General features: G+C 34.6%; 1 long non-coding RNA gene across 1 annotated transcript; it reads left to right on the top strand.

Moving 5' to 3' along the window:
• Window positions 1-2,440: 2,440 nt before the first annotated feature.
• LOC143227017 (uncharacterized) lies at window positions 2,441-10,159 on the top strand. Its single transcript, XR_013014828.1, has 2 exons — window positions 2,441-2,766; window positions 7,565-10,159. It is a non-coding gene; the product is annotated as an uncharacterized LOC143227017 (long non-coding RNA).
• Window positions 10,160-15,400: the final 5,241 nt, after the last annotated feature.

Here is a 15,400-nt window from a genome sequence, read left to right as displayed (position 1 = left end):
TGCAAAAGTTATTATTATTCATCTTGTCTCAAACATTAGCAGTTAAAAACGTCAGTGGCAACATGGCCTTTCACTAATAATTGCTGAGAGTGAGGAACAATTCTTGATAATTAGGAAAGCTGTGTAAGCTTCAGTCAGAGCAATGTATATAAAAGGGTGTTGTGACCGTTACTTTCTGAGCTATTGAGTGTGATCTTTTGATAAGATATCTTAATATTAGACGTATTAATTAACTACTAAAAGAGTGCATGGATATATGTAGGATTGGAAGCATCATGTATGTAACTTCTACAAGAATGTGGGCTTTGATTTGCTAGCCTCCCAGTAGCTCAGCGGTATGACTTCGGACTTAAAACGCTAAAAACCGGGTTTTGATTCCCGTGGTGAGCAGAGCACAGACAGCCCATTGTGTAGCTTTGTGCTTAATTCAAAACAATAATTTTTTGATTTTCTATGCAGCTCTAATATTATATGAGAATATCCATAACTATGCTCTGTAGGAGATATATAAAGAGCAAACCCACAAACAAAGATCAAACTAAATGAAACAAAGGTTGAGCGAGCAAAGGAGTAAGCATGCGTTGGGAAGTTTGGTTGCATTCACATAAAAAGAAGAGCAGAATAATATATATAGAGAAATCAAGGTAAAATATCGTTCAAGTTTTATATGATTAACACTTGTTTTAATTGGGATTTTCAAACTCAAGAAAGAAGTGTAGAAAGACAGTATTTTTCCTCCAGAAAAGCTGGGGTATGTAAATTGTTTCCTTTGTTTCATCTTAGTAGTTTTGATTATATTTATTTATGAATAATTTAAAGAATAACAAAGGCCCACTTCGCCTATTGTGATTGTCCTGTTCATTTTATCAAGCTTAAGCCCTTAACTGAATTCTGATAATCCTATTGCTTCTATCATTTCTGAAAGCAATTGATTCCAATGGGTAATCAACTTGTTCGAAAAACAAAGCTGCACAATTTACATGACCGCTACTTTTCCAGATCTTAAATATATATGTCATAATCCTCCCATTTGTATCATTGAATACTAAAAAAATACTATGTGTAAAACCTATTTATTTTATTTGTAATTTATACAACATCATTCATATCTTCTCTCAATAGAAAATAATTTCAAGGATCTTACACTACCTCATATGACAGCTCCTCTATTCCAGAAATTATTCTAATAGCTTTTCTCTGAACCATCTCCAACAATTGAATCTCCTTCTTATAGTAAAGATGCCCGAAACTTAATGCAATACTCTAAATGAGTCCTAATCAGAGGTCTGTGCGAAGAAACGATAATCTCACTTGACGTATATTCAGTATTCCTGTAGATAAAACCTAAATTCATATTTACTTTCCCATTGACAACAGTATTGAGAGATTAATGGTGCGTTATGGCAAATATATCTATTGACTAAATTCAATGTTTACGTATTACAAGCATAAACACATGTGCACACTGACATGTTGTAAATATTTAGAAATTCATTTTAGTCGAAACATTTATATTCGAGGGAAGAAATCAATAAAGATAATAATATTTCCGTAGTTAGAGAATTTAAGATAAAATTTTGTCTCACGAATACAGTTATTTTGCTTATATGGTGTGAAGCCTATTCAGAAAGGCTAGATTCCGTGGTTACAGGGTACAACATAAACACTGAACAAAGTTAACACATGATATATCTGAATAAATATGAAAATTTAGGAATAATTTCAAAATTAGTCCTACATATTATTTAGAGCTACTGTAAAATAAAATATTAACAACTTGTTTTCCCTTGCTTGTACATGTAGCTGTCAAAACAATAAAACTAACATCAAGGTATCGTCACTGCAGAAATCAAAGTGAATATGGAAACTTGTGGAGTCGTCAACATTTAGAAAAAGCATAATGTACACTTTTTAAGAGATTGTTTAGGCAGAGAGTATTCCTAATGAAACTAAGCTAAATGGACGGTAGTTGCCTATTGTAGAAACACAAGTGTAGCGGATGACGTTTCTAAACTCTTTCGCCTTTCGTCTTCATGTATAATTTAGAATAGTTGGTAATGAGGATGATCCATGGACTTGAAGATACCAAACTTGAGCTCGTTGTCTGCCTTGAAAGTGCAGTATAATATGTTTTTGCCATCCTTGTCTCACTGAGACCTTTTAAAATGCTTTACGTTTTATCCAAGCAACTAGTATAGTCACAAAAGAATTAGAAATTGGCCAGGTGGTAAATCTGCAGAACACATCTTGATGAATAAATATCCTTTTTATTTGTTTACTGGTATTTACTACTTCTTTCTTTGAGGCCATTATTCGATTTATTTTTTGAATACAATTTCCCGAACCTATGTTTTTTAAAAACTTTGAACTACCTGAAGGATATTGAGTTTCAAGGTCGCCGTCAAGCAGAGCAGACGTGTAAGTCAAGAGCTGCGAGACAAGTGCATTGAAGACTAAATTATCCTGTGAAGTGCATAAAGTTTTACTAAAAAAAGGTTACCCCTTAGTCCTTATCAGGACTAGTAAAACAATATGAAGAGAAAGAAGATAGTGACAAGATCCAACGGAAAAGCCCTTTCCAACGACGAGATCATGGATATGCTGAATAGAGCTATTGAAGGACCAGCCTCTGAATCACTGAGTAGTTCAACTGAGAGTTCCGAAAGTGAAAACTCAGGAGCTGAAGAATCACGAAGACCAGAATCCCATGAAACAAACGAGACATCAAACAAGAGGAGGCTGAAGAAGAAGAAGAAAAAGGACATGGTAAGTATAGTTTCTGACTATTCTACTAACCCTAACCTTAACGACGCTAATAATAGTTCTAAAAAATCAAAGTATTAATAACATAACCCATGTTAACGAAGACAAAGCCACTTGCTCTAACGATAATTACTTGAATACAAACAACACCACCATCGCCACTAATTCTGAGAACACCATCACTGTCACACAAACACACAATTCTCCTAACTACAGAATCCCAACTCTGTTCATCGAAGGAGTAAACAAAACAACACGCATTCCACAGATTGTCAATCAACTGAGGTCCTATTACCCGGGCATTCAGTTTAAAGACATCAAACGTCTTCCTAATGGAAGAATCATGATTAAATGTACCGAACCTCAAGAGTTTGCTCATATTTTGGCCCACTGGCCCAAGGATGCCTTCGGTGTTCAAGCCACTATCACAACACCAAAAACAAACACACCAAAACTAACAGTCATAATCAGAGGTGTCGATTTCGACATTGAAGATCATGAAATCACTGAAGAATTAACAACTCAAGGCTTTGACATTGCATCATCGAACAGAATCATCTCATTCAGAACGAAACAAAAAACGCCACTGATCAAGGTAACCGTCAACAAAAAAGACGATCAGGACAAATTATTAAAAAACGGTTGCTTTTTATTTTTCAAAAGACACACGACCGAACCGGAAAAGACACACCAAAAACCAATAATCCAATGCTACAAATGTCAACGGTTCGGACACACAAAAACTAATTGTATGGCCAAGGATAGATGTGTCAGATGTGGCGGATCTCACGAGGTCGCTCAGTGTCCTAACGAGCGTAACCAAGTTAGATGCGCCAACTGTCAGAACCCCACGCAGCCAGTTACAAAGGCTGCCCCAAATACACCCAAATACGTAACAGATTCCTTTTCAAAACCACGAACAACAATAATCAAACCCACGGCTACCAAAACAACACCAAACAACCTTTACTACCAACTCCAACCGACTCGCAAATCAAACACGCTCAACCTCAACCAACACGTACTTACGCGGACGTAACACGCCCAAAAACAACACAAGCATTTAACCCAACAGATTTCACCACAAACTTGCTAGCAATGCTGATAGAATTGAGTGATCTCCCCTCATTCGAATCGAGGCACGAGTCACTCAAGGCTGTTTGCAGCCTTGCAAGTCATTATTTTAACCTCCCTCACCTGAAACCACACCATCTTTCACTCAAAATTCACGCGAGGGAATAAAACAACACATTAAAATCTTACACATCAACTGCCAAGGAAATCTTAAAGACAAAAGGATAGAAATATACAACATAAACAAACATATAAACGCCAACATAATCATCATTTCAGAAACACTTTGCACAGAGAAACAAAACACCACAATCCCCCGGATTCATCTCACACAACATACCTCACTCAGAAAACAACAGAGGTATGATAACTTACTTTAGTACAAAAATATCGCATCTAATCTCGATAGAAGATTCATTTAAATCTGACATTAATGAGACCATTTTTTGTAATATACACTTTAACAACCGGCTAACTATTTCGATTCTAGCCATATATTGCTCACCAACCAAAAATATCGACATTAACTTCCTTCAAAAATGTGTTAATCGAAAACCCAAACCAATTATTATTGGAGACTTTAATTCACCGCACACAGAATTAAGGGGTAACAGAGACACACGCAGAGGATCCTGCATAAAAATTTTATTTCTAGCAATAAAATGCACTTAATTAATGACAATACACCTACACACTTCTCAGCCGCTAACGGCTCATATGATGTACTCGATTTCATCATCGCACCCAAGGACATGGTTAATAGAATATCTAACTTTAAAGTGCATGATGAAATCACCAGTGACCACTTCCCCGTGTCATGTATGATTCATCCGCGCCACCCGGCTGTGGCGTACGTGACTCCTTCCGCATACACCTACACTGAAACAGACTGGCTCACTTTTAATGCCTCTCTGCACTCATACCTACCCCACCCAATCGAACATGTAAACAACAAAACAGAACTAGACAAATATGTTGATCAAATTACAGAAGCCATAAAGAAAGCCACAAGAAACACAATTCCTAAATCAAAAAGAAAACAATCACTTATTCAATGGACTCTAACACCAGAAATTCACGCACTAATAATCAAACGCAGACAATTACGACGAATACACTACATCACACGTGATCCACACATTAAAACAGAAATCAATAGAACAAATACAAAAATTAAACAAGAAATTAAAAAGTCAGAGAAAACAATTGGCATAACTTCTGCAAGAACTTAGAAAAACCAAGAAAAATCCAAAAGAATTCTGGAAAAAATTCAAGAGTATTGCGTCAGACAAAACACAAATCACATGTTACAACACATCACACACAACAATAAAATCGCAAGGACGGACGAAGAGAAAGCTGACTTATTAGCTGACTATTACAAATCCGCTTTTAGCGATTTAAACTCAGTAGATTTCGACACACAACACCAACACCATGTCAACAACTACATAAATGCGAACCAAGCTTCATTCTCACCAGGATTTCCCGGAGAGACACTAGAAGCATACTCAAATTCAATCAATAGAAAAATAACCATAACCGAACTAAAGATTAATATCAAAACTTGAAGAACACTTCCCCGGACATGACCAAATACCAAATATTATTCTCAAAAAAGTTCCACTCTCTTACTACAACACCTCACAAACATCATGAACATTTCATTAGCGACAGGGTATTACCCTGACACGTGGAAAAAAGCCATCATAACAACGATCCCCAAGAAACAAACTAACAGAACAAATCCAGATAATTTCCGCCCCATCAGTCTGTTAAGCTGCCTTGGCAAACTGATGGAGAGAATTATCTCCAACCGTCTCCTCCATTTTGCGAATCAAACAACATCCTTCCAGAATCTCAAAATGCCTCCAGAAAAAATAGACAAACAACAGATCACCTCACACGACTCACCGAATCAATATACAAAGCTTACAACAACAATCAAGTAACCATCGGGGTATTCCTAGATGTCAAAAAAGCATTCGACAGCGTTTGGCACAATGCCATCATATACAAACTAAACCACCTACAAATAAATCCTACGATAGTCAAATGGATTTCAAATTTTTTAACCAATAGAACAGCACAAGTAAAAGTCAATAAAACCATATTCAAATTATTTAATATAACGGCAGGAGTGCCCCAAGGATCAGTCCTCTCTCCACTTCTTTACATAATTTTCGTCAGTGACATACCTTTTCCAAATCTAACATACACACACAATTCACAATACGCAGATGACATCGCAATCTGGAGCACCTCCAGAAACCCAGTAATGGCCATGTCTCGCGTACAAGAATCACTAAACAACGTCTCAACATGGAGCAACAAGTGGAGGGTCGTGTTAAATCCGACAAAACACAAGCAATCACCTTCTATAGAAAACTAAAGAAGCAAAGAAAAATCTAGAAAAATAAATCTATCACTTGGAAACACAACCATTAACATGAGCAAAAACATCACATTCCTTGGCGTCACTTTCGACACAAAACTAACATGGAAAAACACATAAACAATATACACTCATCAATAAGAAAAAGGATTTCATATCTAAAGACTATAACTGGTAAACAATCAAAATGCGCACCGAACACCATTATACAAATATACAAGGCTTACATCCGTCCACTAATAGAGTACGGATGTCAAGTAACATACAACATGTCAAACAACACACTCCAAAAAATCCAAGTGCAACAAAACAAAATATTAAAATCCGCATTCAGTTTACCATCTTTTACACCAACAAATTATCTACACCAAATTAGTAATTTACCAACTATAAGAGATAGAATAACAGAACTTTCTATGAAATATTATCGAAAAGCAGAAAACAGAAACAAACTAACGGCATCACTACACAAATTATCAAGTGCACCAACAAAATACATATCACCATACAACATATTTCAAGAATCACAATCCACTCAACAAAGAGTCTAAATACATAAAAACTATGTTATTAACATGAATTCCTTTTTTTTCAGGTACAGGGCACACGACAGGCAAAACTTTCGGCGCCTGTCGTGTGAAAGTGGGTTTTCTCGGGGTACTCCCGTTTCCCCCCACATCAAAATCTTCAGGCATTGGATTTCTAGATCCCAGCCCAGGCAACCTTTTTGCCAGACCCAGAATCGGGCCGTTTGATTTGATCTGAACTTGAATGAATTACATTCATGTTCACATCTACCCAACTTTTTCTTTTCGAGACAGGTCCCGACCTTTCCTTCTTTCCACTGCTACCTTTGCCTCCACCCAAAAGACCATTTAGTGAGACATTCCCCACCCAAAAAGTCAAGAATAATAACGATAATTAATTTATTAAAATAATAATAAAAAAAACCCACCACTTAATCCTAATAACAATCCACGAAAGGGGACGAAGAGGAACTACAAAGTTCCTGAACACCCCAGTTGGAGAGAGAACTCTTCGGATTTCTCTCTCTCTAAACTGAACCCCTGCCACGTTAGTTTAGTTTAGTTAAGGATATTGATGTCTCTGAATACCTCATAAATACCTTTTTAACAAAGCCTGAAAAGGATGGGTCCCCTGATGTAACAAAATCTCAGAAGTTGTTGCTTGTGTGCCAGAGGGGTTTCTAACGAAGTATCATCACAAAAATAAGATATTAATCCACTTCTGGTATGACAATGACCTCAAGAATAAACGTTGATATACAAGTTTCTGGATTGAAAAACCATAATAAACTTTCATCTATTTTAGAGAAGGCTTCTGAATTGGCAAAGACAATTAGATTAGTAAACAAACAAATGAAGATCTAAAATCCACGATCATGGACTTTGTCTGAGACTGAACTCCATTTACCACCATGTCTTCACCAACAGCTTAAACATCCATTGTTAATCGATTAGAAAGACTCCAGAGCTGCTGTTAGAATTCCTAACTACTATCACAGTGGAGTTTGATATTAAGGCAATAATGAATTGGACACACCACTTTCATCACCAAGTAGTCAGATGAACCATTGCCTGGGATGTCACACTGAATGAGGAAGAATTAGCTGTGAGCAGAATACCAAGACGTTTACTAGGCTGGGGTGGAGTCATCTGCCACACAACATAAACTGGCCCAGTGTTGCTCATAAATGTCTTTAAAAGGATGAAAGTCCACTACCACCCAAACGATTTGTTGACCATTTTCAAATATATATGCCAGAGGTTTTTATTATAAATATGTTCTGTAAGCTCAGTATTAATTTCTTATTGTCTACTTTATTGTGTAATTAATACTTTTTCTCGTATATACTTGAGATAAGTTGTTAGTTTCGATAGTTAAAGGGCTAATTTACCACATATTAATTACGTATTTTAAAAAAAACCTATGTTGTTATGAAATTTTTTTTCTGTAGTTTTTCTTGTTTAGGATTTTATGTAAACACGAAGTTTCTCCTTTTACATTAAATCTATAATGATTTTCTTTTATTACCTTATTATAAAAGTATCATAGTGTTTCAATTGTACTTTTGTGTTCAAAGGGCTGAAATGCTGTGTGGTTCCATCGTATATTCAGCAGTTTAAAGCATTATTGTTATATTGGATCATGTTGTAAATTTGTTTCAGTATGTGTAATATTTAATATCTAATAAATAAATAAAACGCAACGTTTTTTGTACTTAGTTAAAATAAGTTTTTAAAGTTGTCTACATTTTTATTTTAAAAAGTCTAATTCAAGTTTTCACGTTTTGTACCTCGTTTTCAGGAACTAGTTATATTTCCTATAAATGTTTACACTACTTACATTTCCTGTGGTATTGCACTTGCGTGTTATTTACATAAGTCACTAGCCAATCTCTGTGTTATGCCATATATGATCTGATGAATCTTCATTTCGGTTTAATTCTTCTTTCCAAATTTTCTTAGTTCAAACGATTCTCGGATGTTTAAAATTGTGAGGTTAAGTTGAGTACTTCCCAACATTTATTCAATCATATTAGTATAATTAAGATGAGGATAAAAGTTCTGTTATTTCTTTAAAACATTAAATAATTGACCCGTTAATCCCAGAATTTAATTTTTTAAGTTTTTTCTTAAAGATGTTTTAAGATAGCATTTTAAACTAACATTGAACCCTTACTAAATTTATTAACTGCTCTGTTAACTATATTTGGTGTAAATTACTTTTCAGTTGCTGTGTATATAATTAGTAATATTTCAATATTTCAAACTTCCTTCCAAGAACATGCTTTCAATGCTTTTTGAAGTTAAGTAGGAAATGTATATATGCTACCGTTTTTATATGGCGTGATTTTTGGTGAGGCAGCAAGTATGTATGGTACGTTCATATGTTGTACATTTTGCGATTTTAGAATCCAGTCCGACTGAGATTTACGATTTATGAAAGGCAAGCCTAAGATAAACAGTGAAAGGATTGTGGTATGAAAATACCATATATGTTTATTAATACATATTTAATAGAAAATATTTTGAAGTTCTAAATATTTAAATCGAAAAATAATGAACATGGGTGAGGCAACGCTTTAATTCAGTATTTTGTAGTAGGATATTATCAAGGAGGACAGGTAGTCATATTATGTGCATACAATTTGTTTTACTGGACACGAAGCACAGGCTCCTCTGGATATTGATGATCCAATTTGTGATTGATAACAATTATAAATATGTATAAAGGTTCGGATTTTTTACGCAAACTCGTTTTATAGTTGAATTACCAGATATTTGTTGTAGAAATCGTTTTACGCTTCATAGAGACTATTTATGTTTGATTTTCCCTTTTATATACAATAGTTTGGTTTGGTTTTGGAATTTCGCACAAAGCTACTCGAGGGCTATCTGTGCTAGCCGTCCCTAATTTAGCAGTGTAAGACTAGAGGGAAGGCGTAGTATTTTGTGTTCTTGGCTATTTGTTCGCATTTTTGTTTTTTTATTTTTCAGGGTAGATAAAGGAAGATTTGACCTTGACATCAGATAGATAATTCTCATCACCTTAATTAATGGTACTCTACCACTTTCAGTGCAGCTTGCTTACATTAATGTTGAATAGATTGTACTACAGATTATAGCTGAAAATCAGACTTTAATCAACGAAAGTACAGTCTAGCTGTTTTAAAAGTTTGTTCTCCAATCTTCAATCTCTCTTTCACATTTTGAATGTCATCTACTAATATAGTAGTACAAATTTTCTCTGAATACATTTCTCCAGCAAAGCTTGTTGTACATCATTCTAGTTGAGAATCAGATTTCTACAAATGTCATGTTCATAAGACTATCTGGATCTCCTGAGAGTAACATTGTGCATAGAATCATTAATACAATCATAAAGAACTCAAGCATTTGATTGTCCTTGTCAAGAGCTGTAAAACTTGATGCCTTCTGTCAAGTGTCTTCATTCGGAAAGTTTGTTGTCACTGTGTAATCGATAAAACTGAGTAATTGAACAGACGTCGTCCCTGTTGGATGCCTTACTTTCATACTTGAACAGTATGAACTTTTCATTCTAACTGAACAGACGTCGTCCCTGTTAAATGCCTTATTTTCATACGTTAACAGTATGAACTTTTCATACAAATTAACAGACGTCGTCCCTGTTGGATGCCTTACTTTCATACTTGAACAGTATGAACTTTTCATACAAATTGAACAGACGTCGTCCCTGTTTAATGCCTTACTTTCATACTTGAACAGTATGAACTTTTCTTACTAATTGAACAGGTGTCGACCCTGTTGAATGCCTTATTTTCATACTTGAACAGTATGAACTTTTCATTCTAACTGAACAGACGTCGTCCCTGTTAAATGCCTTATTTTCATACTTGAACAGTATGAACTTTTCATTCTAACTGAACAGACGTCGTCCCTGTTAAATGCCTTATTTTCATACTTGAACAGTATGAACTTTTCATTCTAACTGAACAGACGTCGTCCCTGTTAAATGCCTTATTTTCATACTTGAACAGTATGAACTTTTCATTCTAACTGAACAGACGTCGTCCCTGTTAAATGCCTTATTTTCATACGTGAACAGAATGAACTTTTCATACAAATTAACAGACGTCGTCCCTGTTGGATGCCTTACTTTCATACTTGAAAAGTATGAACTTTTCATACAAATTGAACAGACGTTGTCCCTGTTGGATGCCTTACTTTCATACTTGGACAGTATGATGTTTTCATACAAATTGAGCAGACGTCGTCCTTGTTGAATGCCTCTTTCATGCTTGAGCTCTTGTTCTGCGTCGTTTTTTCTGTTCCACAAAATCCAAGGGATCCTCAGATAGACATTTAATCTTCATCATTCTGCAAGGGACTGGTGTATTCAATCCTTCCTTTTTTCTTTCTTCGTATCTTTAATTTGCCCTGCAGCTGTTTTCCACCTGCTTTTTATACCATTTTGACTTTTGGGTCTAAATAGTGCGTTCAATCTGACATCAAGGGCGCATTTCCCACAAGTATCTCATCTCTGAACTTTTCACTTACAAGCCATTTTATTCCCTTCCTGTAGTAACGTTGCTTTATCAATACACGATCAGCACACTTACTCACTGAATGTCGATATTTATTTTATGGCCAGCTGTGGATCTGGTTTTCACAAAAGGCACAACAATCACCTGTTTTTTTTTGTCCAATCAGGTTTTGAGAAATGTATTAGCTAATAGACAAATATCTAAAAGTTCTGCAAAATCCTGGATGCTTGATCTGTGGAGCATTGTTAAATTTTCTTACAAAAATCAGCAATGGTTTTGTGACGTCTGCAACTTTATGTGATAAACATAACAGATCTTACGTTTTTAATGATTATCCACATATATGGCTAATTTATGCAACTTATGTGGGAGGATTGGGTAAAAGTGCTTATGCAATGGCACTATACAAAGTACTCTTCAATATGGTATTATGTATTTAATTTTACAATTACAAAATATATTTTACCTGATATTGATGGTAAAGGAGAGAAAGCACCAGTTACAATATTTAGAGAGGTACTGACAAACTGTAGATGTGAATTTTGAAGGCTCTAGATGTAATATACAAATAATACGATGGATAAAAGTATTTTTATTTTTCAGATGAACACCACCTTGCACTCTAACTTACCAATTCAAAAATACATCTTAAGTACAAATACCTTAGTAGCTCATCGGTGTTTTATGTACAATGGACTAATACATGTTACTAAAGAATTACCACAACTTGGGCAGATACACATAGTAAGTTGGATTTTACAGTCCGTATTCCTTATCCAGGACAGGGATGGTGTAGTGGACAGAGCCAATTCACATTCATCTAACAATATATGGTTATATCTCTTCACCATATTATGAAAAGATGAATGAAGCTCTGTTGTCCTGGTCTTTACAAATTCCAAGAATCTGATATTTTTTCAAATAAAGTTGATTTAAAATTATATCTAATCTGAGTGGAATTATATAGGTACACTGAATTTTGAACAAACCCCTTGTAGAATTTCTCTTTTCTGGTTAGGAACAGCATGTACTTCTTCAAATTTGGTGAAACAGTTCATCCAACCAATACTAAATTTATTCCTACTCTTATTTTGGGACAGAGGATCAAACACAATGGCAGCAACTCTCCTATGTGATGCTCCAACACAATACTGGTGTAAATATCTATGTTGTTTTTTTTTATGAGCCTTTTCATTCACAACATAGATTATATATAACATGCACCAGTTATCAAGAAAATTATTTAACACAATAAAAATATGTTATTATTCTCTCCAGTGCCCTGTTAACTCCTACGTGTCCAGAAATTGGAAGGTTATGGATGTAGTGGAGTGTTTCATAGCTTACAGACTGGAAGTGTACTAGCTATAGTCGCTATTTCTGGCATCTTGCCAATGGACATAGTTTTCAACTCTGCCAATGGACATAGTTTTCATCTCTTTGAAAACCCATTTCATTTTGTAAGATGTACTGGGGCTGTACCTTAGTATAAATCTTATGAGACACTTAATTTTTTGGCCAATGTCGTGAAGATCACTGAATTATGGGTTTTGATATTCCAAAAGTTATGTACATTTTGTTAATCTCTGTCATTTATGAGCTGTAAGACCTCCACAGCTTTTGTGATTGAGTTGGAAAACTGTCCTCATGTAAGAAGCATTTGACATTATACTTCTTGAAGATTTTTTTTCAAACTCTCATATCTTGTAAAGTACTTTTCAGATTTGATTTGAATGTTGTAGTTCATTGTTTTAATGGCCCTAATGATGACAACTTTATTTTTCAGATCCATTACAACCATTAATCTTTCATGGCATGCTGGAGTGTTTAGTTATACTACATAGCCTCACAGTCTCCACATGAGGTTATTTCCCAATATACACTATTCCTTAATGCCAATTATCCACAAATCATTAGGTGTAGAGATACTCCCTAAATTAACTTTCAGTTTCCCTCCTTCCCTTTTTGCTGGATCCTAATTTTTCTTTTGTTCAGATAATTCCATTTTCTACCATCATTTTTGAGGCAATTTCCAACTTTTTTTACTAAATTGGGTTGAACTCTTGTAGCTGTAAAAAGAGTGTCAATCAACATTTGGCATGACTTCCCCATAAAAACAATCACAGACTTGCTTTTTTAAATAACGTAATTTTAATCACATTTAGGGCAGATGGAGTATCTTGACTGAATACTGATCTATCATTTCAGGTACTTCACTTTTCTTGATGTTTGGAAAGTCCTTTGTGATTCCTTAGACTTTTATCCCCCAGTGGAACAGTGGTATGTCTGTGGACTCATACCACTAAAAACTGTGTTTCAGTACCTGTGGTGGGCAGAGCACAGATAGCCCATTGTATAGCTTTGTGTTTAATTCTAAACAAATAAACCCTTTGATTTTTTCTGGGTTTGAAGGTTCATCCTTGGTGTACGAAGTTTTTTTTTATTTTTCCAAGTCTCTGCAAAAACATCTGTAATAGTTCCCTCTTCCTGGTATCCTTTTGGAGGAGTTTGTGTTTTCTAGCAATATCTCCTTCCAAGAGATACATGAAACACTCATTATCTCATGGTTTATTTCCTTTATTCTGTGTAACTAGTTGTAACTAGTGCTTTCAGTTCTTCTAGACTTTCATCAGAAAGAGTTAATGCTTCAATAGTGTTTGATCTGATGATCTTTTAATGTGTAATAACATTTACAAATTGTTTCCATACCAAAAAAAATCTATCATTTCACATGAAACGCTTGGGTACAAGACATAGGCAAAGCTTTTAAAACCTTCTGCAAGTTCAGTTAAAGTTTATTCTTTCCTTTCTTCCCCCTTCTAGAAGTTTTCTCTAAATACTTTCTTCTGGTATGTCACTCTGAACTTGTTGGTACTGTTGCAGCTCTCACTTATAAGGTTACTTAATTTTGATATAGATGGTCGTTTTAAATGAACAGCAAGATGAATAGAAAAGTTTTAACTAAACCAGAAATGCTTTCCATCATAGACCATTGGTGTTTCATTTAAACAACGTTGTTTGATTAGCCAATGATTGATTTAGTAATTATGTGACTGGAGTAGTACAAGAAAGTCCTGCTCTAACAGAGCAGTAGCGGAAATAAGAGTAGAACAAGTAAAAATCCATTGTAGTAGATGATATTTCAGGTTTAAAATGACGAAGTAGAAAGAGGTGGAGATGAATTAATTCTTGCATAAAATAATGATTTTATAGCTGTTTTTTTCTGATCAGGTCTTTCTTTACTTCCTTTGGTCATATGTTTCTTTACTTCTTTAATCTTGTCATTACAACCTCTTTGTATTTCTTCAATCCTTTTGTTGCAATAATTTTGTATGTCTCTAAGAGCTTCATCTTGTGCAAATTGTGTTGAGTTAGTCTTATTTTTTATTTTTAAAACTAATATTCTTTTAACTCGTTTCTTAAACTCCTGACTTTTACCTCTTGATCTTCTTCTAACTTCCTGTTATGATTTTATTTTCTAATCATTTCTTCTTGTTCTCTAAATTATCTGTCTCTTCCTTGACTTCTTGTCATTTTCTGTTACTTATTGACTTTCTTTTTAACCCTAACTACAGGGATCAAAATCCATGTCATCATGTTTATTGTCTCCCATTCGACATTTTATTGAACTACTATTTTAAGAATAAAGAGTTTGAAGTTGTGAAGAAAATAGTAAACTGTATTTAATGACATAGGAATAAAAACTATACTTGAAACTGAATTAAAAATAGTTTGCCAGGTGGCTGAAAGAAATTAAAAGTACAATCAGCAGAACCATTACATTATCCACAAGCACAAAGTGAGACTTTCACGGTAATTTTTTTCCCCTTCAATATTTAATTTAATCCACTTGAAATTACCAAAACTATTTTCAGGAAATGAATATGACCAATCACATAAACTGCTTGACTTGTGATGAATATGGTGAATAATTTTTATTTGTACAATTTTTTAAAGAAGAATAGAAGATCTCATATGAGCCCAGCAAAACAAGTAGAATGAGAAGATTATTGAAGACCATATCAACAATGGCAGTTGATGTGGAGAAAAAGCTGTCAAAGAGCAAAGGTTATAGAAAGTAATTTACAAGTGACTTTTCAGTGAGAATCTGAAATTAT

Source organism: Tachypleus tridentatus, chromosome 9 (assembly GCF_004210375.1).
Source record: "Tachypleus tridentatus isolate NWPU-2018 chromosome 9, ASM421037v1, whole genome shotgun sequence".
Taxonomy (NCBI): Eukaryota; Metazoa; Arthropoda; class Merostomata; order Xiphosura; family Limulidae; genus Tachypleus; species Tachypleus tridentatus.
The sequence above is the reverse complement of the archived record's forward strand: the minus strand, read 5'-3'. Positions and strand labels throughout refer to the sequence as shown.